Source organism: Oncorhynchus keta, chromosome 1 (assembly GCF_023373465.1).
Source record: "Oncorhynchus keta strain PuntledgeMale-10-30-2019 chromosome 1, Oket_V2, whole genome shotgun sequence".
NCBI classification, from domain to species: Eukaryota; Metazoa; Chordata; class Actinopteri; order Salmoniformes; family Salmonidae; genus Oncorhynchus; species Oncorhynchus keta.
In genome coordinates, this window is record NC_068421.1 from 55,681,422 (window position 1) to 55,709,313 (window position 27,892).

General features: G+C 40.0%; 1 protein-coding gene across 1 annotated transcript in view; it reads left to right on the forward strand.

Moving 5' to 3' along the window:
• Positions 1-12,751: 12,751 nt before the first annotated feature.
• The window catches only part of LOC118388430 (AT-rich interactive domain-containing protein 3A-like), a 40,734-nt gene continuing 25,593 nt past the window's right edge, over positions 12,752-27,892 (forward strand). The window contains exon 1 of the mRNA XM_035777512.2: positions 12,752-13,076. The gene's annotated coding sequence lies outside the window, so the exon portion shown is untranslated. The remainder of the gene's footprint in view (positions 13,077-27,892) is intronic.

Here is a 27,892-nt window from a genome sequence, read left to right on the forward strand (position 1 = left end):
CCTCAGCTGTAGATCTCTGCAGTTCATCCAGAGTGATCATGGGCCTCTTGGCTGCATCTCTGATCAGTCTTCTCCTTGTATGAGCTGAAAGTTTAGAGGGACGGCCAGGTCTTGGTAGATTTGCAGTGGTCTGATACTCCTTCCATTTCAATATTATCGCTTGCACAGTGCTCCTTGGGATGTTTAAAGCTTGGGAAATCTTTTTGTATCCAAATCCGGCTTTAAACTTCTTCACAACAGTATCTCGGACCTGCCTGGTGTGTTCCTTGTTCTTCATGATGCTCTCTGCGCTTTTAACGGACCTCTGAGACTATCACAGTGCAGGTGCATTTATACGGAGACTTGATTACACACAGGTGGATTGTATTTATCATCATTAGTCATTTAGGTCAACATTGGATCATTCAGAGATCCTCAAACTTCTGGAGAGAGTTTGCTGCACTGAAAGTAAAGGGGCTGAATAATTTTGCACGCCCAATTTTTCAGTTTTTGATTTGTTAAAGTTTTAAAAAATCCAATAAATGTTGTTCCACTACATGATTGTGTCCCACTTGTTGTTGATTCTTCACAAAAAAATACAGTTTTATATCTTTATGTTTGAAGCCTGAAATGTGGCAAAAGGTCGCAAAGTTTAAGGGGGCTGAATACTTTCGCAAGGCACTGTAGTTGTATAGCGTTTCCTGGTATGGCATTTTCTTACTTTCTCTTAGATTTGTACATTTTAGTCAATTTAACAGACCCTCCAGAGTGACTTACAGTAGTGAATGCATACATTTTGGTACTTTTTTCATACTGGTTCCCCATGGGAATTGAACCCACAACCCTGCAAGCGCCATGTTCTACCAATTGAGCCACACTGGACCATCCTTAGGGTTTTACCCCCAAATTGTGTGAAATGTTGACACTACTCTCAAAATATGTGGTCATACTTATTGTGATGAAACATAGTAATGTCCCTTTTATTTATTTTATGGTGCACTATTAATATTTGATTTGAGCCCAGGTCAGTTGATATGCTCAATGGGGCTAGACCAGTTAGGGCTTGAGTAGACCTATTTGTAATCCTCCCACGACATTCAATGTCTCATCTGGGTTCTCAACTGAATTGTGTTCAATAGCCATTTCAGTGGCTGACATTAGCCTCACCCTTTTGATCTGATTGTTGTGAAGAGAGATTTAGAGAATTTAATATTGTGATGTAGTATTAAATTATTTGCACATTATGGTAATGAGCATGTTATAAAGACTTACTGGGGATAAAGTGTATAGCTAGTTGAACAAAGATGAATACACAGACAATGGCTTGGCACTAGGGATGGCCTATGAAATTTCCTAAATTGAATTTGCAAGTGAAATCAGTTGTGTGTTCACCAATTAATACATTTTGGTGAAACAATGCTGTTTATAAACAAATTATAGGTTGCAGAAGGATTTGTTGGGCAAAAGTTAATATAGAAATCTCATAATCACATAAGCCAATTGGGATAATGAGGATTGCAGTATCAACATGAGCAGTCCTGAGAGGACTCCTTGTGACAGGATGGCATAGGACTGTCGCCTTTGTGCTTTGTCATTCGTGCGATTGTGTGTTTTTGTTCATATTTCTTCTCTCCCATATTAGATAACCTTACTCTCAAAGTTTTCCAACTGTAGCTACACTAAACCCATCTTTAATGTACAAAGGTGTGTCGTGGAAATTCTACACAGGGTCACGAGAAGTCGATCTGTCGATCCATCGATCCATCTGTCAGGAGCTCTCTCGGGGCAGTCCCGTCAGATATACAGGTTACAGACATGTTACATAGTTCATAGGGTTGATTCCAGCAAGTCTCTGGAATAGTCTCCTATCTTAACTCATAGAACATATTCTGGGTGTTCTGCCAGGTTGTCCTAAGGAGGATGTCATGTCGCCACCCCCTCATATCTTTACCAAGCACAGGCAGGAACCAAAGATTATTTATGACACGAAGACAAGATGAACATTTTCAAGGCAGTCTCTTCACAAGTTAAAATGTTCCATCACAGGTGTATTAAAAGAGCCTGTTTATTTTCTGGATGAAGCTGGTGTGATCTACAGGTGTCGTCTGCTGCCTGTAGGGAAGTAGGACTTATAGGACAGTATGCTCCCGCCTGCACCTGAATTATCCATGTACTTTGGCGTTAAGTGGAAATCAGTTGAAATAACAAATATCCATATTTTTCTGCCTGTTTGACATTTCCAAGTGGAGTTGCTAGCACTGCTGTTGTGTAATATTTGGGGGGTCAGAACACAGGTAAGTAACTCTGCTCTCCCTCATGTTTTGTTCCTATAGTGCTGCACAATGGGTTGGTAGCACCTTGCAGCACAACATGGGGATTGGGACTCTGCTATTGCTCCTACTCTGGAAGAACATCACTTACCGCAGAAGGAACATCACATAAACAGACAACTTGGATATAAAGAACTAACATTTCTCTTTATACAAATTCTATAATGTATTCTGTTTCTGATTCTAATGTTTCTACTGAACATGTCCCCCTTTATCATGTATGAAATTGATATCCATGCTGTAGCCTAATGAATGAATGAAGCCTTTATGGCCATTAGGCTATACTAGCCACTGTGTGTATGATGATGATGTCTTCCCTTTCCCTTACTCCAGATCCCCTGTTCCTCATCCTCATGTCAGTGCGTCGCTCTCATCCTCCCTACAAACCGAGCCAATGTGAGTGCTCATCATTCAGTGTTCTCTTGTGTTGACAGTGCTGCTCCAGTGTAAGCTGCCTACCACCTATGCCGTAACACACAGGTTAAACACTCCCTCCCCCCTCTGAAATTTCCAGCCAATCACATAAGCTAGGTAAGAGTGATGCTGGGTGCCATGCACACTTTCCCCAGCCTGTTAGGTTCTTTGTCTTCATCTGGCTTATTATGGACCTTTTGTCATGCAGTGGTTCAATCACACAGTCGTAATATTGTATGTATTTCAGGTCAATCTTAGTGTTTGCATTTGAGTCCATGGTTCACGTCAGTGAGAGTGTTTAGACTCTGGTTTCAAGCCAATCCTTGTCCTTCTAGGCAAACTGGTTTCCCCTCCCACCCACACACCCACCCACATTACAATGCTCTGACTGACATTTCTGGGACTAGGCCAATGCCTCTGTGCTGAAAGGAAAGTTATTATTACACACATCCAAATATAGGACAGGAACTGGGCAATAGTTCACCATGTTGACATGTTTTGCATGTCTCAGGACAATCCCTCAGCTAACAAATATACAGTGCATTCGGGAAGTACTCAGACCGCTTCACTTTTCCCACATTTTGTTACGTTACAGCCTTATTCTAAAATTGATCAAATATTTTTTTCCCCCGCATCAATTTAATACACAATATCACATAATGACAAAGCAAAAACTGTAGATTTTTTTTGTTTTACATATATAAACAAACAACTGAAATATCACATTTACATAAGTATTCAGACCCTTTACTTTGAGACTCGAAATTGAGCTCAGGTGCATCCATTTCCATTGATCATCCTTGAGACAACAAGGATCATCCTTGAGACAACTACAGCTTGGAGTCCACCTGTGATAAATTCAATTAATTGGACATGATTTGGAAAGGCACACACCTGTCTATATAAGGTCCCACAGTTGACAGTGCATGTCAGAGCATAAATCAAGCCATGAGGCTGAAGAAATTGTCTGTTGAGCTCAGACAGGATTGTGTCGAGGCACAGATCTGTGGTAGGGTACCAAAAAATGTCTGAAGCATTGAAGGTCCCCAAGAAGTTCCCCCCGGGTGGCCTTCATCATTTTTTAAATGTAAGAAGTTTGGAACCACAAAGACTCTTCCTAGAGCTGGCCGCCCGACCAAACTGAGAAAATAAATTGTGGGAGGGCCTTGGTCAGGGAGGTGACCAAGAACCCGATGGTCACTCTGGCAGAGTTCCTCTGTGGAGATGAGAGAACCTTCCAGAAGGACAACCATCGCTGCAGCACTACACCAATCAGGCCTTTATGGTAGAGTGGCCAGACAGAAGCCACTCCTCAGTAAAAGGCACATAACAGACCGCTTGGAATTTGCCAAAAAGCACCTAAAGGACTCTCAGACCATGAGAAACCAAATTCTCTGGTCTGATGAAACCAAGATTGAACTCTTTGGCCAGAATGCCAAGCGTCACGTCTGGAGGAAACCTGGTACTATGTCTACGGCGAAGCAAGGTGATGGCAACATCATGCTGTGGGGATGTTTTTCAGTCCACAAAAGTATGTATTCTATTCACATAATATAGTCTTTCAGCCACTCTGGTGGCTTCACATCCCTTTTTGGGCGAGCTTGTGGCTCTGTGAGCATTCTCTCTCCTTCCCCCTCTTTTTGTGCGTTGTCTGTGGCCTCCTCAGCCTGTGTGGCTGGTAGAGCTCTGACGTGTGTTTTGTTCTTCCGTACCTCAGTTGAGCCTGGGTCAACCACATAGGAGCGTGGGGCATCCGCTTTCCTCAGCACTATTGCTGGTGTCTGAGTTTGTAATCAGTTCGTCAGTCAACTAACTGTAAGTTCTGTTATTGGGAAGTGGAAACTTCAGATTGACAGTTTTTAAGGAAGCCAACAACGCTGGTCCCCCCTCCCCAACTTTCTTTGTTGTAAACAAAATGTTAACATTGTCAGAGTGCGATGCTTACACACAGTTTTTGTGTGTAAGCTAGGTCTACTGTAGAACTCACACTATATAATCATACTGCCTCTGTAACAGTATAACTTTAGTACGTCCCATCGCCCATACCCGGGCTCGAACCAGGGACCCTCTGCACACAGACAACAGTCACCCGCGAAGCATTGTTACCCATCGCTCCACAAAAGCCGCAGCCCTTGCAGAGCAAGGGGGAACCACTACTTCAAGGTCTCAGAGCAAGTGACGCCACCAATTGAAACTCTATTAGCGCGCACCACCGCTAACTAGCTAGCCATTTCACATCGGTTACACCCCCGAGTAGGGTACAGCCTTTACTCCCATGTAATTATCCTAACTTACTGACCCTTTTTTGACGTTTCAATAAACTTTTTCTGCAGCCTCACGTGTCGTTATTAACATACTTGGCTGTCACAAAAAGTTATTCTCCCACTAATGTGTTACCCGACCTGCTAACACTGACAGTAGTTGGCTGGCTAGCTAGAGAAGTTTCTCTATCGAATTCGCTTGTTTTAGATCTGTCTTATAACAACTTCCAGTCTTTGCTGCCCACGAACGGTCTAGGTATTTTAAAAAGTTGATTCTTGTCAGCTTGCCTATATGTCCTTTCAACTTGCTGGGGAGATGAAACTACCAAATGGCCCCAAGTAGCCTATGGCGATATCTATACTTACTACCTACACCTAGCCAATTTATTGAAAGCTAGCCAATGTAACTTTTACTAGCCTAGCCAGCTATTGTAAATGTAAATTTGCCTGCTCAGAAGGGGCTGATGTTTCATTAGCCATCTTTGTCAGTGAATAAGAATTTTGAATCATGATATGTCTCATTTCATGTAACTAGCTGTGGCCTTAAAGAAACATTCAAACATATACTTTGCACAGAAACCCACATAAAAGCATGTAGATCCAAATATGTTTGTGCGTGTCAAGTACGCTAGAATGGAGGTTTAACAACTAGCCGCAGGCTTTAAAAACATTCAAACATTTACTTTGCATAGAAACCCACATAAATGCATGTATATAGAAGTATGTGTGTCATGTATGTTAGAATGCATATTAGCCAACACAGCATATCCAACACACATAGCATAGCATACATTGCAATACAATCTTCTCTAAAAACAGCTGGGCAAAATGTATCCAATGTGCCCTGCAATCAGATAACCAGAGCTTGATTTCTAAACTCATTCGTCAGTATTACAGGTTTGCCTAGACAATTACAGCCATAGATTCTTCAACTAACCTGGTATTGGTGATACTCTCTTCGTTATCTGTTCTGGAAAACAAATCTTATAAATGTTAGTGTCCAGTTGCAGGTGGTTCTACAAACACCAGAGAAAACTCAGATAGTAAATCCTTTTGTACCGCGCAAGCTGCCGCACATCTAGAATTTTCCAGCATTTTTGCCAGAACTAGTCATTTCTCTGCGACACAGCTGTGTCCATGTGTAGAAGTAGATGACAGTGCGTCACACAGTGCTACCAAAACAAAGATCTACACAAATTTACTATCTTTGAGTTCTCTCTGGTGATTGTAGAAAAGTGTCAAAGTAGGCTATTACCACTTTAAGAATAATGAATACTTTGGGACTTGCCAATGGATTGATATTCAAATTATTGTTACATTCTAAAATATGTGATAATAATGTGGACTTGCCTGACTGGTTTCCCTTAGTTTGAAGATGTAATCCGGAGACAGATGTTTTATACAACAATGTTCTCTTTTCGACTCCGTCTGCATTTCTGCAATCAAACGGAAGAATTTTCTCCATCTCTTTAACTATCATACTCTAATTCCACTGATTTCAAAACTCAGTCCTCCAGAAAGTGGAGAGCAGTCCTACTATGTGATATCTTTCAAAAAAGCTGTGTTAGAAAGGATTACCTACACATACTGACCAGCTCATATTAGACAGAAGCGTGTTACATTGCAGACCAATCCGAACTCATCTCTCGGCATGTCCAGGCCACTCATTATTTCAACCAATCATGGCTAGGGGGAAGGTTCTTCTCTTTTTCCGTGGCTAATTGTATTCGTATTTACAGATGGCATATAAGTTTGTTATTAAGGCACATGAAGTTCATGTTCCAGAAGGTATTTCTGCCAGAAAACGGATTTTGATTTTTTTTTTTAAGTTTATGTTCAAATGGCATTCCTGTGAAGTAGTGACGCGCGACATGCGGCTAGTTTCTTGATACAAGTCACATATCAGTTTGCAAACTATTTAAAAAAACATTTTTAGAATCATTGAGTTAATAAAGCCGCAGTAAGGAAGCTCCAAAATGCAGGGGTTTCAGCATAGCTCAGTGCTTTCTGTGGTGGTGGGGCAGCCAGCAGATAATACGGAGCTTAGGGATTGGTAATGTTCTCTAGTTGTGCCTTAATTGACTCAGTTCTTTGTCACTCATGGGGACACTACTTCACCGCAAAATCTGCGGTGAGAGTTCGAAAATTCAAGCCCCTTGGGTGCTGCCATAGAGTTACATTAGAAGTGCCATCCAAGAAGGCTCAAGGTCATTGACCACAGAGAACATTACTTCAAATCACGTTATATCTACAGTAGCTTTAATTGGACTGTCAACATCATCTTTTCAAACTCTTAGCTAGCAAGCTAGCAGTCATCATCATTAATCAAGTCGACAATCTACTGGCAAATCCTTTTAAATCCTTGTCATAGGAGGAGAAATAATGAATAGAGATTATAGATAAAACGTATCGGTGCTCATCAGCCATTGAACATAAACATTACACAAGTTGGAAATCGCAAATTCAACTATGAGTGGTTTGGAAGGAATCGGTGGCTAACTGCAAGCGTTGCAAAGCAGTCACTAGCCTGCTATTCAGTTGAGTGGATGTGTGGTCCCAAGTCTGTATTTAAAGGTCTCTTTTCCAAGCTTAAAAGGATAAACATTCGACATTGGCCATGCTGTCAATCCAACATGACTTCTGCTGTGTTCAAAACAACTGGAAACTCAGAAAAAAACAAGTTCCGACTGGGAAAATACGTTTTGAATGGTCATTCAATTCAGAATTTCAGTCGGGAACTCTGGCCATAGTTTGTACATCTAAATTGTCAATAGAAACCACATTTGTTTAAACAAGTCAGCCATATCAGCTATGTTTTTTTAAAGGCAGTAAATGAGGCTGAATGAACTATTTCACTGCCAGACAAGGCTCCGCTGATAACCAGGTTTAGTAGTGGTAAGGTTTTGGGACTGCTGTTGGGACAGCTTTATATAGGCCTTAACAGTTTGTGTGCAACGTTTGTCACCGTTATAGTGCAATAAATGAGACCTTTTTTGGAAGTACATACTGGTATTAACGGGAGTAAATGAAAATAGTTGCCTATTGAAACTCCATAATTTTTGAGTAACTAAAATACGTTGACATTATAACGCTTGCAGAGTTGTCTAATGGAAGTTTGAATCGTAGCTTCCTGGGCATCCTTTACCCCTCTGCTCTGCTCATGCAAGATATCTGGCAGCCTTTTTTAAATAGTCAGTCGTTATATTCTCTGACTAGACCTCTTCTACATACACCAACGTACTTTTACAATGTAGCCAGCCAACAATTGTTTGTTTCTCATCATGACAGATCGTCAGCAACTTCATTTGCATGAGCAATGTGTTTGTTTGTGCACCTTCTCTCAACTACAATGTTGCCATCTGGTCTAAAAGTGGCAACAGTGAAAAACGACCAATCAGAGCTCGAGAATCTGAATGGAGCATGGCTTTGAAATCTAAACTCACTGACCCCCATTTTATGGTGGTGTGTCATTTTGTAACCTATTCTATGCTCAGTATAGTTATAGCAATATGCTACTTTATTCAATAGTAAGGCAATTTAGAAGTAACTAGCTACACAGGAACAAATCAATATTTTGTGAAGAGGTCACCTCCAAATGCATCAGTCCTCAAACTTAATGCTCTCTATTTTCCCCAGCTTGATAGAGGAGCGCAAATGCAGCTCTCTGCCCAACTCCCCAGCCAAATGTGTGTCTCTGACCAAGAAGAAACAGTTCTTCATCAACCAGGCCATATGCAACTCTGACCTCACACCCAGAGCCAAAAGGCAAGAAGAACCAAAGGCGGCAGGAGAGTAGTACACAGCGTTGTACAAGATCTTCAGTTTCTTGCCAATTTCTCAAAAGGAATAGCCTTCATTTCATAGAACAAGAATAGACTGACAAGTTTCAAAAGAAAGTTATTTGTTTCTGGACATTTTGATCCTGTAATCGAACCCACAAATGCTGATGCTCCAGATACTCAACTAGTCTAAAGAAGGCCAGTTTAATTGCTTCTTTAATCAGAACAACAGTTTTCAGCTGTGCTACCATAATTGCAAAAGGGTTTGCTAATGATCAATTAGCCTTTTAAAATGATCAACTTGGATTAGCTAATACAACGTGCCATTGGAACACAGGAGTGATGGTTGCTGATAATGGACCTCTGTACGCCTATGTAGATATTCCATTAAAAATCAGCCGTTTCCAGCAACAATAGTCATTTACAACATTAACAATGTCTACACTGTATTTCTGATTAATTTAGCATTATTTTAATGGACAAAAAAATTGCTTTTCTTTCAAAAACAAGGACATTTCTAAGTGACCCCCAACTTTTGAACAGTAGTGTATATATGTTAAGTAAAGTCAGTAAGTGTTTAGGAAAATAATCAACATTCGTAATATAGTGGTGTAGCTTGTAAATGTAAACTGTTCTCCTATTTCTAAGCAATTGGCTGTGTAATCCTTACTGGAAAAGAGTGCTGATAGCCATGTCTGAATAGACAATTGCAATAAATGTTAATTCAAGTGTTCAATGACTCTTAAATGAGGTGATTATTTAATCATTGATTCAAGCAGTATTTCAGGAACAACTTAACATATAATGTTGCATTTGTAATATGAAATGGAGAAAGGGTAGTAAGACCGAGCAGTATGATGGAGCAGAGAGACTCCCTACCATAAGTCATGAGTTTCAATGATTGGCAGGGATTCAGTATAGAAAACATGGTTGAAGGACACTTAAAATGTAATTTTAAAAAGTAATTCAAATAATTGATTACGTAACAGGAAATGTAGAATGTAATTCTGCTTCAAATGTGAGGGAAAGCCCACAAGAATGCAATACCTCTGGCAAAACATCTACTTTTCTGTGAGTTGTGTACCACAATGTGAAAGTCTGAACATGTTTAACCAATTACAAACCTGAACTAAACAAAAAAGTGTATGTGCAATTGGTCAATAGGTCTTGCATCCAAAGATGATTTTATGAAATATCTGCTGCAACTTCTAGTGGGCTTTTACCGTGTATCTTTGATTGCGTCAAAGTTTCAGAAAATTGGGAAAGAAAGCACAAACTCAGGATGTATGTTTAACTTAATGTTAATTTATTTTTGTACTTAAACCATACTACGTTTTATACGTTGGTTAGTTAGAGGCTAGACTACCTGTGTGGCTCCTGTAGACTGAGGAAGGGCTTGGAGTTGGGTCGGAGCAAGGGTCTTTGATGCTGCCACTCCTTTTTGACTTTCTGCTTTACGTATTAGCCAATCAGACCGAATATTGATGATCAAATGTTACGCTGCTGTGGCAGTACTGTTGATATTTAAACTAGGTAGCTAGCTAAACACAGTTGATGGTTCAGGGCAACAATGATACAACTTTATACAAAAATGTCTTATTTTACGGCCACCCAAACGGGCATTTTGCAAGTCGGAGGGCATGTGCTCGGGCACAGGTTGACTCCTGTCTGTGCATATGCCTGGTGCACAGTCACACCCGTTACAGTTGGGCAATTGCTGGCAGTATTTCCTCCTGTTAGCAGTGTGGAAATAAATCACACATTTAGCATAGGCCTATATGTGCATGGTAAATGACACAATGTTTTGTTAGTGATCATTTCAGTTGTTTTGCAATGCTGTCAAGAGTTCTGCTCCAGTAAATTGCTTGCAAGACAGTGTATTCTATTTTGAGAGTTTCCATGATTCATGAATCTATCCACTAGATGGCAGCATGATGTTAGTAATGCATGATGTTGGTAAAGCTGTAAATATGTCACTTTTTGGGTGACCCGACAAAAATTCATGTAGGAATTTGAGTTATAAATCTGACATTCTCATTGAAAGCAAGTCAAAGAGGAGATATATCTGTTTTGTGTGTGCTATTTCTGTGTGTGCTATTTCTATGCTTGCTGTTTTAAAGTTTAGTTTTTGCATCTTTTTATTTTTGGTTTTGTACACCAGCTTCAAACAGCTGAAAATACAATATTTTTGGTTATGGAAAAGAATTTCACAGCAGTTTAGATATTACAATATTTCTCTACACTGTACTTGCTTGTTTTGTCACAAACTGGAACTAGGCAAACTATTAGAATTTTTGTAACCAGGAAACAGAGATTTCTGCATAGTTCACTTTAATGTCTTAGAATTATTTTTTTTAAACAATCTTTCATGTGTTAGAAGAACCTTAAGTTTTCCTCAGTAAACTTCAATAAATGATTTGAGTTTATTTGTTAACTGACACAAAATGTCTTATAGGTAAATTGTCGATACTGAGAAGAATGAAATGATGTTTCAATTCAAATACTTGTGCTGAAAGTTGACTTAAAACAGCAATCAGCAGTTAGAACAATAACAAAGCGTACACCCCGCCCCTGTTTCAGTTAAACGTTGAGGGATGAGGCTGCAGAAATGTAACCACTCTCAAATTCATAGACCGATCCATGGATTCATGGGAATGACCATCCATTATATCAAATATATTGTTTTGATCATGTTTTGAGGCTATTTGGGGTTTGTTTGCATTTACTTTGTTTACAAACATGGAGTTAAACAAGCTTTATTTTGGGTTCTGATGGGGTACGAAAGATGAACTATATCCTTCAAGAATTAATGGGTACATAATGAATACATAAGTAAAACAAATGGATGTAGCAACTGCAGATTGCCCCTTTAAGTCCTGTCTCACTTCAGCATTGTTAAAACTGACATTTGACTATATTTGACTGTAAAATATAGTAGGCCTACACTAGTGAAACAGACCTGCAAACCAAAGATTTTTTACAAATGTATACAATTTGTGCCAAAGGTCTACATTCTTCATTATATCACCTTCAATGGCAAGAAAAAAACATATATGGAACCGAACCTGATTTAAAAGTATAAATGATATCAACACATTACGCTGCTTAAATCAGAAATGCAATTCTGCTCAAGTATCACATTTGTTTAAATGAGTAGCCAAATCTTATCAGGATTGCAGTCTGGGCAAGAATAGGCGACCTCAACTAATTCTTGCTATGGTCAGTAGTTTGACCATTATTGTACTGTTATTGACTCTTTAATTAATTAAAGGAGAGTAGTAGTAATTTGATACATTAATTAATGATACAATCATTTAATGTATGTATTAGAGCTCATGCAGTTATCTTCGGTTTAGTAATTGGTATTTATAATTACAAATACTGTAGCTGTATTGTAGCTAACCTTTGCTGGGTGATTGAAATGCATAACCCCTTTATAGGACAAGTAGTCTAACTCTGAAGAAACGCTAGATTTATCTTATTAATTGTTATGCATTAATGATAGTTAATATAATAATCACTATTAATAATATTATAATAATGAAATAATTGACGTTTATTTCCCAAGAAAATTCACAAGGTAAATTTGGTAAGGAATAAGTTAAATGTATAAGCGATAATTAGGAGGCGTGGACTTAACTCTTCATTCGGTCTGTTTACTTCTTGTGCTATATATTAAGCATACAGTAGACACCACCCACCTACCCGCTGTAGGGTTAAAATGATCACCACCTAAGGGAACGTCGCCAAAAGCTCTTCATGGGTTAGGTAGTCTTCATTATAATTTCAAGGGACAATCTGCCAAGTTTCCAACCATGACTACGCCGAGGGGTGCTTAAGCAGAAAATTGTTAACGCATTGCACGAATTATAGAACGCGCACACGTTTCAACATCTCTTAGTTATTTCAACAACATGAAACGTATAAAGTCGGTTTATAATGCAGTTATTTCCCCCACATTGACAGCACATATATATTACACTTGCCGACATTCCCTTTGTATTGGGGTAGGTTGGCCCCCTCTGATTCAGAGGTTAGGAATTTGCATCCGATTGCTGTTTGTCAACCAATGATTTGACTCTACGACCGTGAGCACGCCTTGGATTAGGCAAAGATACAATGTAACCTCTGAATCAAAGCCATACATTGAAATCGAATAATATGTATACAACGGAATAGAAATATCCCAATCAATTGATATCAGTTTACTACTATATATGAAATGTACAATCAATAACCACCAGAACGCCGTAGATTCAGGGGAAATCAGGAATGTTTGTTCCGAGTGCAAAAACAAAACGGAAGCTGATTTGGTAAGTTTTTTTTTTCTCTCTCTCTCTCTCTCTTATTGTGGCTCAGATATTCGATTTGATTTGGATTTATACAAATAAGCGCCAGTCTTATTCTGTCTGTTTAAAAATATATATATAATGTCCGATTTAACTTGACTAATCGGATACAGTCTAATGTATTCGTATACGTATGCTGCCATGTGTGCAGTACATTCCCTTTTCGATATGTGGCGACGTGCCAAGTAATTAAATGATCGTTATGATATAAAAGCTTCGGTTATTATTATGGAATCCATCTGTGATCAATATGTTTCTGTGAAGCCTTTTCAACTGCAGTTATCCAGAGTTTGTGTTAATTTTGCATTTGCAAATAATTATTTAATAGACTTTCTAATATAAATAAGTGTGCTATTTAACCTTTATTTAACTAGGCAAGTCAGTTAAGAACAAATTCTTATTTACAACGACGGCCTACATCGGCCAAACCTTCCCCTAACCCAGACAACGCTGGACCAATTGTGTGCTGCCCTATGGGACTCCCGATCACGGACGGTTGTGATACAGCCCGGGATTGACCCCGGGTATGTAGTGACGCCTCTAGCACTGCAATGCAGTGCCTTAGACCGCGCGCCACTCACTAATGTGAAGGTCACATTAGTTTGGCGAATGGGGAAGTTGGAAACAGATATGGTAGCTGTATTTACAACTGGCCTGAAGCCAAGTTAAATAGAAAACAAAAAACTTAAATGAAAGTTATGAATATAAAAACCAACGGGCCTATTATATTTATCAGGTAAATTACATGATATAGCATGGAATCAATTGGGCCTTTCCAGCACTGCCGGCCTGTTTTTGAATTGAATTTACTTTTTGTAGATCCATAAAAGTTGCAGCATTTACATTTAGATGAATGGTGAGGGGGAAACACTACACTCTTAGGAAAACGGTGCTATTTAGAACCTACAAGGTTTCTTCCGCTGTCTCCATCGGAGAACCCTTTGAATAACAATTGTGGTTCCAGGTAGAACCCTTTTGGTTTCAGGCAGAAAGAACCTATTTCAGTTCCATGTAGAACCCTCCCTTTCCACAGAGGGTTCTACATGAAACCCAAAGTGTTCTACCTGGAACCAGGTGGGGACAGCTGAAAACCCCCTTTGGAACTTCTTTTTCTAAGAGTTTTAATACACAAGCAGTGTTTCCCCAATATTCATTTGCACAAGCCATCCTTGCTTCGTACATTTCTAATGAATGTCTACATGTGTATCAACTATAGTGCATAATGTATATATGTGTGGTATATTCATGTATATGTCTATATTTGTTTAGACAGCCCAACTTGTATGTTGAGATGGCAAATTTGAACAAGTAGAGCAAAGCAAGGGGATAGGAAGTGTCTTACGTAAGTGCCCCCCAAAAAAGGGCATTTGTGTCTAGCAGTATGGAAGGAAATGAAGTCTGCAACAATCAAATGTCATCTCTTTGACTGTTACTACATCATGACATAAGGTGCCTGTGTCTATGGTTCCAATTTGGTAATACATTGATTCTGCCCCGTGAAGGTTTTGAGAAAGACTCATCTCAAGTCTCTTTTAAGTGTGTGACAAAAATGTCCCTTGGGTGAGCTGTAAGCATGGCATTTGTGATTTCATTGGAGATGACTAACCAGGGTTAAACTCTGGAAGAACTTGCTAAGACTTTCAATCATTGTGTGTATACAGAGGCTGACTTACAATATACTCTTGGAAAAAAAGAGTCCAGAAAACACACACACACACACACATGCAATGTTGTTGTTTGTTTGATTTATTTTATTCATGTTAGCCTGACAAATAACAATCAAAACAGTATTTTATCTCACTATCATACCCAGCCAAGGTAGTATCTCTACTTGAAATCTGTGTGGACAGCATGCCAAATTATGAAACCATAGTTACTCACTTTGTGCCTTTCCATATTTATAGCCTACTGTAACGCAGCATCCCATACATATTCCTTTTCCAATGGCGGGCCATTCTCCATATTAGCCTGCAATGAGTCCTCGTTAAGAAAAGGGGGATTTGCTCAGTGATTGGACCTCTTTTGGATTAGAAACGTATGGTGGGCGATCAAGCTCAGATCTTAAAGGCCCAATGTCTTTGCCTAATGAAGGCAGTCTAGTGAATAACATGCCTTGTCAAGGCAGAATTTCTGTTACAGTTGGACATGTTGTGGCCATGAAATAGTTTAGAATGTGTTCAGAGCGCAAACTGGGCTCACTAAGGGAGCGCTTTTGTAGTTCCATCAAAGTGAAAATTGTAACTGAGATAGTGAACCGGAAAACAAACAAGTACTTTTGGTTGGACATGTAACATCTATCATATGATTTGTACATGGTGGCAGTCTAGAGATAATGTCATTTTTCTAGGAAGCTGGGGAGTCAGCTGATTTTTTTTTTCCTTTTGAGGAAAATATTCCTGGTCCCTCCCTTTTTATTTCTTGTTTTTTTTGTGTGTGAAGAAAAACTATTGGAGATCTTCATACTCTTGTTTAATGGAATTATACTTAGTTATGTTTTACAGAATATGTCAGGAATTCTATAAAAAACGAGATTCTGCACATTGTCTTGAATGCTCAATATAAATTCAGTGTTATAACATAATTATTCACTATTTCCACTAACATGACACTAATCCTGTTGTTGCATCTGGAATTCAATCAGCAGTCATTTTTTTTTTTTTTAAGTAATCAAACAAGGGCAATTTGTAGAACAGTGACAGCATCTTCATCCTTGTCGATACATTACAATAGCTAAAACTAATTTGAACTGAGCTATCGTGTTTCTAAGCTATGAGCTTAACATCCATCCAATAGTTCTCTGCTATAGCCTTGTGTGAATGTCTCCTTTTCCCAGGTGCAGTGAAAATACAGACTCACCTAACAGCTTAGTTGTTTATGAACACACTGGCAAAATATGAAGAAGAAAAATGTGGCCTATGTTTGCTGTTGAAATGTACGTTTTTATAGACACGTTTATATCTCAATGTAGCTCAGTTTATATCAGCTATAGTTATGATAGAAATGACATGGGTAAAATATTGTTACTATCCAATCTTACATCTACAGTGTAATTGGTTTCAAGTGACTTCATGTCACAAAGGATGACCGTCCTCTAAATACACATTTAGTTTGGCCGTATTACATACATCTTGTGATATTTGCCAGACATATTCATAACAGACAAGTAAGCAATTTGAATAAGTCTATAGTATCAGTGAACAGTAACCACAAAGGTCAATGAATTGAGAATTTGTTTTAAAAGGAGGATACATCTTCAACTGTCCAATGTATGTTTGAACTGAGTGCTTTATTTGTAGTGACCATACTTTTGTACTGCCATCGTCCTGTTGTTGCTCAGATATATTTGTTGCAATAAAATGTCAATTGACATCTGTTCTCTTCCATAATTGTAATATCGTATGTCGTTTTCTATTACTGCTGCTCAGTGACCACACAAACCCAATATGCCTCTTTACTCCACTACTGTAGTTTCCCTGCCATTCAAGGGGGAAGTGTAGTGAGTTGGCTCGTTTTTCAGCTGTTCCTTTGCCAAAACCCACATATCAAAGTGTCCTTCTGGCACACAAGCCGTTTCTGTGCTTGAAAAGAAAATCACTACTTCACTCTTTGGGTTCAAGCCAGGGGGGGAATCCCGGAAGACTGATAGTGACGTAATGGAGGTGGAATGAAGCTTGGGTAAGAATCTTTCTGTGGGAAGAGCCATGTTATTTGTCCACCAATAACATTGATATACATTTTACGTGGACAACTGCCAGTGCAATTATATTGAAATCCAGAGTCATAGTCATCCAGGACTATCCTTACAGGTGTCTGCCTTGAGACCAACACAGAGCTTCGCACGTGTCCATCTAGGAGTTTATTTGCGCTTCATATTTACACCCCTTGACATGAATGTGTGATGAATGAGCAAGTTGGCAACTTGCCCCCGGAATAAAATCAAGACAAGCTACTGGATAACTATGGTTTCCCAACTGGACTCCCGAGTCGGTTGCATGTTTTGCATACACAGGCACACAGCATGTGTCATGTAGCCCACATGTACATGTCATTTTTTTCACCAGACTAGATTAGGAATCCATGCCAAAGAGCTGTGTACTGCCTATCGCTCCTCACTTACCCAGACAATGGCTGGATTGTACAAGATTAAATTGAATCAAATTTTATTGGCCGTGTGCACAATGTGTACTGTTATCGCAGGTGCAGCGAAATGCTTATGTTTCTAGCTCCAACAGTGGAGTATACCTAACAATACACACAAATCCCAAAAATACAAAGAAATATCAGAACAAGCAATGTCAGAGTCGTGTGTGTGTGTGTGTGTGTGTGTGTGTGTGTGTGTGTGTGTGTGTGTGTGTGTGTGTGTGTGTGTGTGAGAATGTAAATATATACTGAATAGGAAAGGTATGTACAGCAGTTATATAGGATGACTGGAATACAGTATATGCATATGAAGTGGGTAAAACAGGATGCAAACATGATTAAAGGTACCAGTGTTAAATGACTATGTAGAGTACATAGTCATTTATGTACAGTCTCTTAAGGTGCAGGGTAGAGTACTGGGTGGTAGCTTGCTAGTAACAATGAGTAAGTTCAAGGCAGGGTGTTGGGCAGAAGCTGGCTAGTGGTGACTATGGCCTCCCTGCAATTGTATGAATCAACAAGTTAATCCAGTTTGGGGCATTCGTGTTTCAATGTAGATACACTTCATACGCATATTAAGTACCTCCTCTTCAGCTCAGTCCTTAGGGAGAATTATTTTCCTGTGTCACTTAAAGAGTGACCATGGAAATGAGTCTCACTGCGTCTTATCTAGGAAATGCATTTCTAGGGCTGTTTCTGAACTCTCCGGGAAATAATATAAATAATGGTGCTTTTTAAAGGAATTAATAGCATCAGACATGATAAAAGAGGGAACAATGATAATGGCTAATGGGCAGTGAAAGGCCAATATCCACAAGAGAGAGCTAACTGTATCGACAGGCAGAATTTCCTTTCAGAGGTCATATAACATCTATGTGTGTGTCATTCATCCTATACAAGAGTAGTCTTACAGTTGCAACAGCTGTGCAAGGTTTAGTTCTTTGTTACGTGGGAGATCTGATATACTAAGATCACCATTGATTCAGAAGCCAGAGTGCTGGTGTCAGAACCTAGAGAACTGAGCACTGGCAAAACTGCAATGGCCATTGCTGGTGCTGCAGTAGAGAGAACCTTTCAAACTGAATTAGTTACTTTATTAAAGTTGTTGATGACTTTCCAATTACAGCAACCTTATTCTCTGATTTTTCACTTTTATATTGGAAGTACTTGGCTGGTTTACTCTTCTGCATGTTCAATATGGTCAATCTGGAACGTATAGTCTCAATTAGGGCTGTTGCGATGACCGTATTAAAAATGACCGTATTGAAAATGAATCGCACACATATTATTTAGTATATGTAAAGACAAGATTAAATCAAGAATAGTCTGATGAGTGACTTGTGAATAATGCCCAGCATAAGAAACTGCCTTATTTTTGTTGCAACTTTCCCTCCATCATAGTCACACACCTTATGTAGCCTAGCCCATAGGCCTATATGTTTTGATAAGATTTGTATCACAACTAAAGTGGCCAAATAACTTCATAGAATTAAGCACATTATGCCGCTTCACAAGGGGTGTAGAGCCTAACTGGCATACATAAGCAGCAAGTGAGATTCAAGTTTGGGGGAGATCATTTTCACCATAAATTTACCTTTATGATAAAAGCATTACATGCATAACCGCATTTGTGGTCACTTTTGAGAATGGTGTTTTCCTGCTCATGGAATATTCACGCTTATAGCCTACTTGTAACGAAGTTCGTCTGTTGTTTGAAGAGAGTCAGACCGAAATGCAGCGTGTAGGTTACTCATGACTTTTAATGAAGATAATGCGGTACATGAAATAACTGAAAATACAAAAACAACAAACGAGTGAAACTAATTACAGCCTATCTGGTGACTAACACTAAGACAGGTACAATCACCCACGAAATACAACGCGCACTCAGGCTACCTAAATACGGTTCCCAATCCGAGACAACGAGAATCAGCTGACTCCAATTAGGAACCGCCTCAGGCAGCCAAGCCTAACTAGACACACCCCTAATAATACACACTCCCAATTAATACAAACCCCAATACGAAATACAACATATAAACCCATGTCACACCCTGGCCTACCCAAACATATAACAAAAACACAAGATACAATGACCAAGGCGTGACACTACTGCCATGTGCGCATTGCTGCGCTTATAATGTGAAGAAATAACATAATAGTTTATTAACAACCTCTCCCCCCATTCTCATCGACGGGGCTGCAGTGGAGCAGGTTGAGAGCTTCAAGTTTCTTGGTGTCCACATCACCTACAAACTAACAGGGTCCATGCACACCAAGAAGAGGGCATGACAAAACCTATCCCCCCTCAGGAGACTGAAAAGATTTGGCATGGGTCCTCAGATCCTCAAAAGGTTTTACAGCTGCACCATCGAGAGCACTGGTTGCATCACTGCCTGGTATGGCAACTGCTTGGTCTCCAACCGCAAGGCAATACAGAGGGTAGTGCGACCGGCCCAGTGCATCACTGGGGCCAAGCTTCCTGCCATCCAGGACCTCTATACCAGGCTGTGTCAGAGGAAGGCCCTAAGAATTGTCAAATACTCCAGCCACCCGAGTCATAGACTGTTCTGTCTGCTACCGCACAGCAAGCGGTACCAGAGCACCAAGTCAAGCCATAAAACTCCTGAACACCTAGTAAAATGGCTACCCAGACTATTTGCATTGCCCCACCTCTCTTACACCGCTGACCGCTGCTACTCTCTATGCATAGTCACTTTAATATCTCTACCTTCATGAACTCAGCAAAAAAAGAAACGTCCCTATTTCAGGACCCTGTCTTTCAAAGATAATTCGTAAAAATCCAGATAACTTCACACATCTTCATTGTAAAGGGTTTAAACATGGTTTCCCATAAATAATTAATGATCATGCACCTGTGGAACTGTCGTTAGTGTCTTAACAGCTTACAGACGCTAGGCAATTAAGGTCACAGTTATGAAAACTTAGGACAGTAAAGAGGCCTTTCTACTGACTCTGAAAAACACCAAAAGAAAGATGCCCAGGGTCCCTGCTCATCTGCGTGAACGTGCCGTAGGCATGCTGCAAGGAGGCTTGAGGACTGCAGATGTGGCCAGGACAATAAATTGCAATGTCCGTACTGTGAGACGCCTAAGACGGCGCTACAGGGAGACCGGACAGACAGCTGATTGATCATCCTCGCAGTGACAGACCACGTGTAACAGCACCTGCACAGGATCGGTACAGCCGAACATCACACCTACGGGACAGGTACAGGATAGCATCAACAACTGCCCGAGTTACACCAGGAACGCACAATCCCTCCAGAGGCTGGACTGAGGGCTTGTAGGCCTGTTGTAAGGCAGATCCTCACCAGACAACACTGGCAACGTTGCCTATGGGCACAAACCCACCATTGCTGGACCAGACAGGACTGGCAAAAAGTGCTCTTCACTTACGAGTCGCGATTATGTCTCACCAAGTGTGATGGTCGGATTTGCGTTTATCGTCGAAGGAATGAGCGTTAAACCAAGATCTGTACTCTGGAGCGGGATCGATTTGGAGGTGGAGGGTCCGTCATTGTCTGAGGCGGTGTGTCACAGCATCATCGGACTGAGCTTGTTGTCTTTGCAGGCAATATCAACGCTGTGCGTTACAGGTGAAGACATACTCCTTCCTCATGTGGTACCCTTCCTGCAGGCTCATCCTGACATGACCCTCCAGCATGACAATTCCACCAGCCATACTGCTCATTCTGTGTGTGATTTCCTGCGGGACAGGAATGTCAGTGTTCTGCCATGGCAGAGAAGAGCCCGGATCTCAATCCCATTGAGCACGTCTGGGACCTTTTGGATCGGAGGGTGAGGGCTAGGGCCATTGGTGGAAGAGTGGGGTAACATCTCACAGCAAGAACTGGCAAATCTGGTGCAGTCCATGAGGAGGAGATACACTGCAGTACTTAATGCAGCTGGTGGCACACCAGATACTTACTGACTGTTACTTTTGATTTTAATCCCCCCCCCCCTTTGTTCACAGACACATTATTCAATTTCTGTTAGTCACATGTCTGTGGAACTTATTCATTTTATGCTTCAGTTTTTGAGTCTTGTTATGGTCACACAAATATTTACATGTTAAGTTTACTGAAAATAAACGCAGGTGACAGTAAGGGGACGTTTATTTTTTTTGCTGAGTTTATTACCTCAACGAACCGGTGCCCCGCACATTGACTCTGTACCGGTACCCCCATGTATATAGTCTTGCTATTGTTATTTTACTGCTGCTCTTTAATTACTTGTTACTTTTATTTCTTGTTCTTATCTGTATTTTTTAAAACTGCATTGTTGTTTAGGGGCTCGAAAGTAAGCATTTCACTAAAGGTCTACACCTGTTGTTGTATTCGGCGCATGTGACTAATAAAAATGTTTGATTTGACATTTAAAACTAAACGTTCTGATCTGTTGCGTCAGCCACTTTGCGTTAAAAAAAATGTTTTGATGCTAGTGGTTGTATGCTAGTGGGATCTATCACATCCCACAACTCTCCTAGACTATCTTTGGAATATGTATTTCTAGCACAGAATAGGTCAACGTTTGTACTCTGGGGGGATGGTATGTTGACATAGACTAGTGCTTTTTCTGTTTGTTAGACCTACTCATCTTGTTGGCTGATGAAAAGTAAATGTGGACAATTCTTCCAATATCTTCAATATGCACCTCAGAATTAGATAAGGACAGGTGCAGTTGCATCCCCGTTGGGTCTGTCTTCACTTGTAGCCTGTGAGAAATACCCAATCACGTGATTGAGAGCCATGTGAGAGCGGGCAGCACTCGGGGAGAAGGGCACAACGCAGCACTGCAGCACAACGGCCATTGGCTTTCAAAAGGCATGGATTTTTTTAGGGTGCATGACAGCCAAACAATGGGGATGCCGCCGTGAAATTTGAGGCATTATCAAGTGCTTGTCAAATTGTGAATGAGAGACTGATAAAGGGTGTACAGCCTGCACAAAAAAAAACTAAGCAGAGCTCATGCCTTTCAAGCAAATTTTTTCAAATCATCATTACAGTCGCATCATACAGCCTTACAGTGTATTAAAAATCTAAACCTATAGCCCAACGTTTGTAGAACTAAAGTTACATAACTCTAAATTAAGCATATAGGGATACCTATTTCTTTGTTAACCACTCAACACAAAATAGCTGCATGTGCGCACTCTTTTGGAGAAAGAGTTCTATTTTATTCAGCTTTGTTCAATTGTATTCTTCATACTATATAATAATATAAAACAATGCTAAGGAATTCTAAGCAAATCTTGTCTGCTAAATGAACTAGTGTAGCCCACAGCCATTTGGCATAGCCACATCAGGATCTAACATAAGGACAACACAGAGTATGCTTTTCTGTTCTTCTGAAATAGACTACATTTTCCTCATACCATGCTTCTTTAGACCGGTCTAAAATAAATAATGGATTTATTTTAAACAGGTCTAAAGGAGCATGGTATGAGGAAAATGTAGTCTATTTCAGAAGAACAGAAAAGCATACTCTGTGTTGTCCTTTGTGAAGGTTTATGCTATATTGCATGGATTTATTATACTTTTTTAAAATGCAGATGTTCCCAAAGGTCTGCATCTGTGTGGAATCCAGGAGATGCTAAATGTGTTCATGTAAATTACCGTGAGACCGACAGTTATTTGTTTGACAATCACCGGCTGACTAAATTTTGTGATCACCACAGCCCTAGTCTCAACTGAACTGCGCCAATCGTATGTTGACTTCCACGTCACACTATTTCCCTCCCATGGCTCAATGGAGAGTACAATGCTGCTCTTGATAGCAGGGTTGCTGCTAGCCTTGTTTGCTAGCCTAGTTAGTGTTAGCCTATCATTCAGAGATGAGCACAGGCACTAGTCAATCAATCCATCCATCCTTCATGTATTTTCAGTCCCATTGATTGACCATGCTTTTGCTCTGAAAAATGAATAAAAACTGGTTTGCAGTTTCATTCCATCAGGACTATATTGAAGTGAATAGTCAGTAGGTTACTACCTGTGTCAGCATTTTCAAAATGGCTGAATTTGTGTGTTTGATTGAGAACTCCCCCCAAATTCCTCTAAACTTTTATAATAAGGAGATCATTGGATTACGATTATTCTGAAATTTGACCAACATAATTTAATGGCTGGCTTTGCTAATCAGATTTGAGATTTGAGCCCCATGCTGAATGTATTGTGGAAGAGGTTGGTGGAAAGTGCGGGTGACACTTCCTGAATGATCTTGTTGTTAGTGTAATGGGCTCAATAGAAGCAGTGTTATTCTCTCCAGAGGTAATACCTGGAGGAATGTGACAGAATACCACATACCAGTAATCAAGACCAGCACTATTGACCAGGTTTTAGAAATGGACCTTGTGTTTTATGGTGGTTATCTGGTCTGCAAAAGGCCTCCACCTGTATTCTAGGCAAAAAAAAGGAGATGTCAAGATGTGGTCTGTCGTCTCAGAATATGTTGGAGAGATCCCTACACACTTCCAAACTCAACTAGCGCTTTTCTGTCCAATACCAGCTTGCCGGTTAAATATACACTGCAAATGACAAATGTTACCAATGCACAATTTTAGTGCTCTGTACTGTCTCATGTGTTCTTTAGGAGACTATAGTTGAATATTAGAGCTTTATGTGAGGTGGCAGAGACCCTTTATCATGTTGGAATTAGACCCTTAGTGCTGTCCTTATCTCTTTGTCCTGTTTGTTCAGACCTCACAATCTTCCACCCTCACCCCTCCCTCGGTCTCTGTGCCAGTAGGTAACCAGAGGATTAACCCAATAGCTCTCATCATTCGTCCCTTATCCTTCTTTTAAACCGGCTGTCCACCCGGTTGGCTTCGTGGCAGTCCCCCCCCCCTCATCCTGTTTCATCTAGCCTCCAACAATAACCCTATGGTCAGATCACTTATGGGTGTCCATTGCTGTAGTTTGAAGCCAAAATACATTTCAATAGGTTGCAATGATACTGTGATTGACTCAAGGTTGTGGTTCACATTGTGTGTTGTGTAGAGCAGTATACTGAAGTTACTCAGTTTGCCCTAGCCATTCACCACCTGTGACGCAAAATAACTTGTTTGCACCAGAAGGCTGACCACGCCTACATCCATTTTGCATAACAAAGATGAGTGATAATGGTATTATTATGCAGTCACACGAATCATTGACATAGTCCCAAAGTTATTTATATAATGGTGGTGAACGTGATGCAGCGCTTCAATGTTCCCTATTGACAATCAGAATGATGAATGAATGATCTAACATATACAGTCCTCACTCTATCTTGCCATGTCTGTGGGAAATCAAAGATGTTGGCCACCAAAAAAGGCATTTGAAGCAGAGAAACCACTAACACCTCCCACAATTCAATGTATTTAAATCAGGAACAGCAAAGACCTTGAAAGCAGTTTGCTGTTCTGCTATGTTGTGTCTCTGTAATGGAATATTTCCAAATATAAGGAAGCACATTTTGTGCAAAATTTTAGAGAACCACTCAGTCGTGAAGCAGTCAGTTTTGAATTGGGCTTAACCACTGGCTTATGAAACTGTATTGTGAAACATTGGGGGCTGCAAATTGGCGTAAGATAAATAATTATGGTCAATGCATTTGACTGTTGATGATTTCAACATGTATGTTTAGAATGTAATAGCAACACAGTTTTGGTCTGTAAACCCTAGTCTAGTTTTATGGTTGCAATAAACAGACAAGATACTTGTTACCATAGTGCTATAGAACTTGATACAATATGATACGCTATATGGCCAAAAGTATGGCCGAGCAGTCGCACACAAGCCTAAGATCACCATGCGCAATGCCATGCGTCGGTTGGAGTGGTGTAAAGGTCACCACCATTGGACTCTGGAGCTGTGGAAACGCGTTCTCTAGAGTGATGAATCACGCTTCACCGTCTGGCAGTCCGACGGACTAATCTGCGTTTGTCAGATACAGGAGAACACTACCTGCCCCAATGCTTAGTGCCAACTGTAGAGTTTGGTGGAAGAGGAATAATGGTTTGGGCTTGGCCCCTTAGTTCCTGTGAAGGTAAATCTGAAACGGTTTGTCGAGATCGTTGTGGAAGAACTTGACTGGCCTGCACAGAGCCCTGACCTCAACCCCATCAAACCCCTTTTGGATAAATTGGAACGCTGACTGCAAGCCAGGCCTAATCCCCCAACATTAGCACCTGACTTCACTAATGCTCGTGGCTGAATGGAAGCAAGTCCCCGCAGCAATGTTCCAACATCTAGTGAAAAGCCTTCGCAGAAGAGTGGAGCCTGTTATAGTAGCAAAAGGAGGACCAACTCCATATTAATGCCCATGATTTTGGCATGAGATGTTCGACGAGCATGTCTACATACTTTTGGCCATGTATTGTATGATGTTCTATTGCTACTCTTTTGGATCCAACAACTGCAGTGACACAGTTGCCCTCTGTGCCAGAAAATAATGTTGTGTGAATCGATATTCAATGTCTCTCACCTCTGCTAATACAACTGTTCATCTGGTGTTTATTTCTTGTCTCCTGACACACAAGCCCATAGAATGGACAAAGAGGTTTGCCAGTGCTGTTTTAGTCACTTTATTATCCCATTCATACTAAGACGTTTTTCTGCCAACTTTACCATACTGCCAACTTTCTTTTCCTTATATCTGAAAGATATTGCCGGTATCAAAGACAAAACTTTTTTATTTCCGCTTAACGACCTAGTAATCATTTCGGTAAACAAGTGGAGGTGGTATAGCTCATCTATTCGTTTGCTCATCTACCACTGATCAGAAACATTTAGCATGCAATAATGTATCCCAAATCAAGTGTAGGCCTACTATTTTGCCCGATCGCGTATAGGCAACTCCAAAAGCCAACGGAGGTCGTGAAATATGAACACAAGACCGCTTTTGAAAATAGAATTCCTATTACTTTCAGTCGGGAAAAATATTATTTTGTATTTTATTCTGTTATATTCCATTATGTTCTTACTACAAAATATGTGTGTTGACTGTGATCGTGGTAGGTGTGTCTTGTCTGTTTTAATTCCAGAGGCAACCTAGTCTGTTCAACACCTGCTTGGAGAATCTGTCTTCATATCCCTGTCAGTGTGTGCTCTTGTTTCTAGAGCAACATATGTAAAGCTTATCTTTGTTCTGACCTAGATGTGACCTAGGCCTTGTTCAATCAAAATGTAGACCATAGAAGCAACTACAGTGCCTTCAGAAAGTCTTCACAACCCCCTTGACTTTTTCCACATTTGATGGTTACCAGGAAGACAGTGAATATGTCTGAGTTACAGTTTTTGACTTAAATCTACTTGAAAATCTATGGAAAGACCTGAAAATGATTGTCTAGCAATGATTAATGACCAATTTAACAGAATCATTTTGAAAAAAAATATGGGCAAATGTTGCCAATCCAGGTGTGAAAAGCTCTTACACAGAAAGACTCTTTCGCTGCCAAAGGGGATTCTAACATGTATTGACTCAGGGGTGTGAATACTTATGTAAATGAGACATTTCTGTATTTACTTTTCAATAAATGTAAAGCAATTTATAAAAACATATTTTCACTTTGTCATTATGGGGTATTGGTTGTAGATGGGCGAGAGAAAAAAATCATATTGAATCCATTTTTGAATTCAGGCTGTAACACAACAAAATGTGGAATAAGTCAAGGGGTATGAATACTTTCTGAAGGCAGTGTAGGAGCTATGAATTGCTGTCCATGTGAGTCATTTGAGTAAAGTACAAATAGATCTTAGTCATCCTAGAAAATATCATGGATTTCCCACTTATATTTGAATTTCTGACCAAAAATATGTCCTACCATGAATAGGGTGCATTTTATGTCCTTCAGCCATTGTGTGTAAATGTTGGTAAAACACTCAATCACAGTGTAAAAGCTGATGAGCAGAACACGTTGAGCCTGTTACCCATAGAAAGATAGGCTAGTTTACATTTTTTGTTAAGCTTGTATTCAATTTCCCTTCCTCCATTCATCTCTGTCACAAGGAGAGTTATGGGTGATTTAAGAGAAAATGGTCAACCCTAATACAGTCAGACCCTGTTGTTTTAAATTAAACTGAGTGGCTGCGGATCCAACTTCTCTAGACCCCTCTTCCCGACAGCTAAAGGTCAGAAGCTTCTGCGCATGTGCAGGATTCTTTACTTTGCACACCGTCTCTACTTGTTCGGCTACCCAGAAAAGAGACTACTCTGGCGAATGGTGCTCATTTAAGAAAGCTGAATCAATGTCTGAAAGATCACATAATGACCGTATTCAACATAACAGAACCGAATATAATAGCATCGTATAACGTTACTTTAAAACAAAAATACCACCTCTTTAAATGATACGATTTTATAACGATTTTTTGACGAGTGGCCAATACTCAACAGAGCGCACCACTAGGCAAAATAAACTTGGTTATAAAAATATAAAATATATTTTGATTTGTTTAGCACTTTATTTTGGTTACTACCTGATTCCATATTTGTTATTTCATAGTGTTGATGTCTTCACTAGTATTCTACAATGTAGAAAATAGTAAAAAATAAAGAACAACCCTTGAATGAGTAGGTGTGTCTAAACTTTTGACGGGTACTGTATGTGCTTACCAACATGTGAAAAATGTTGAAGCA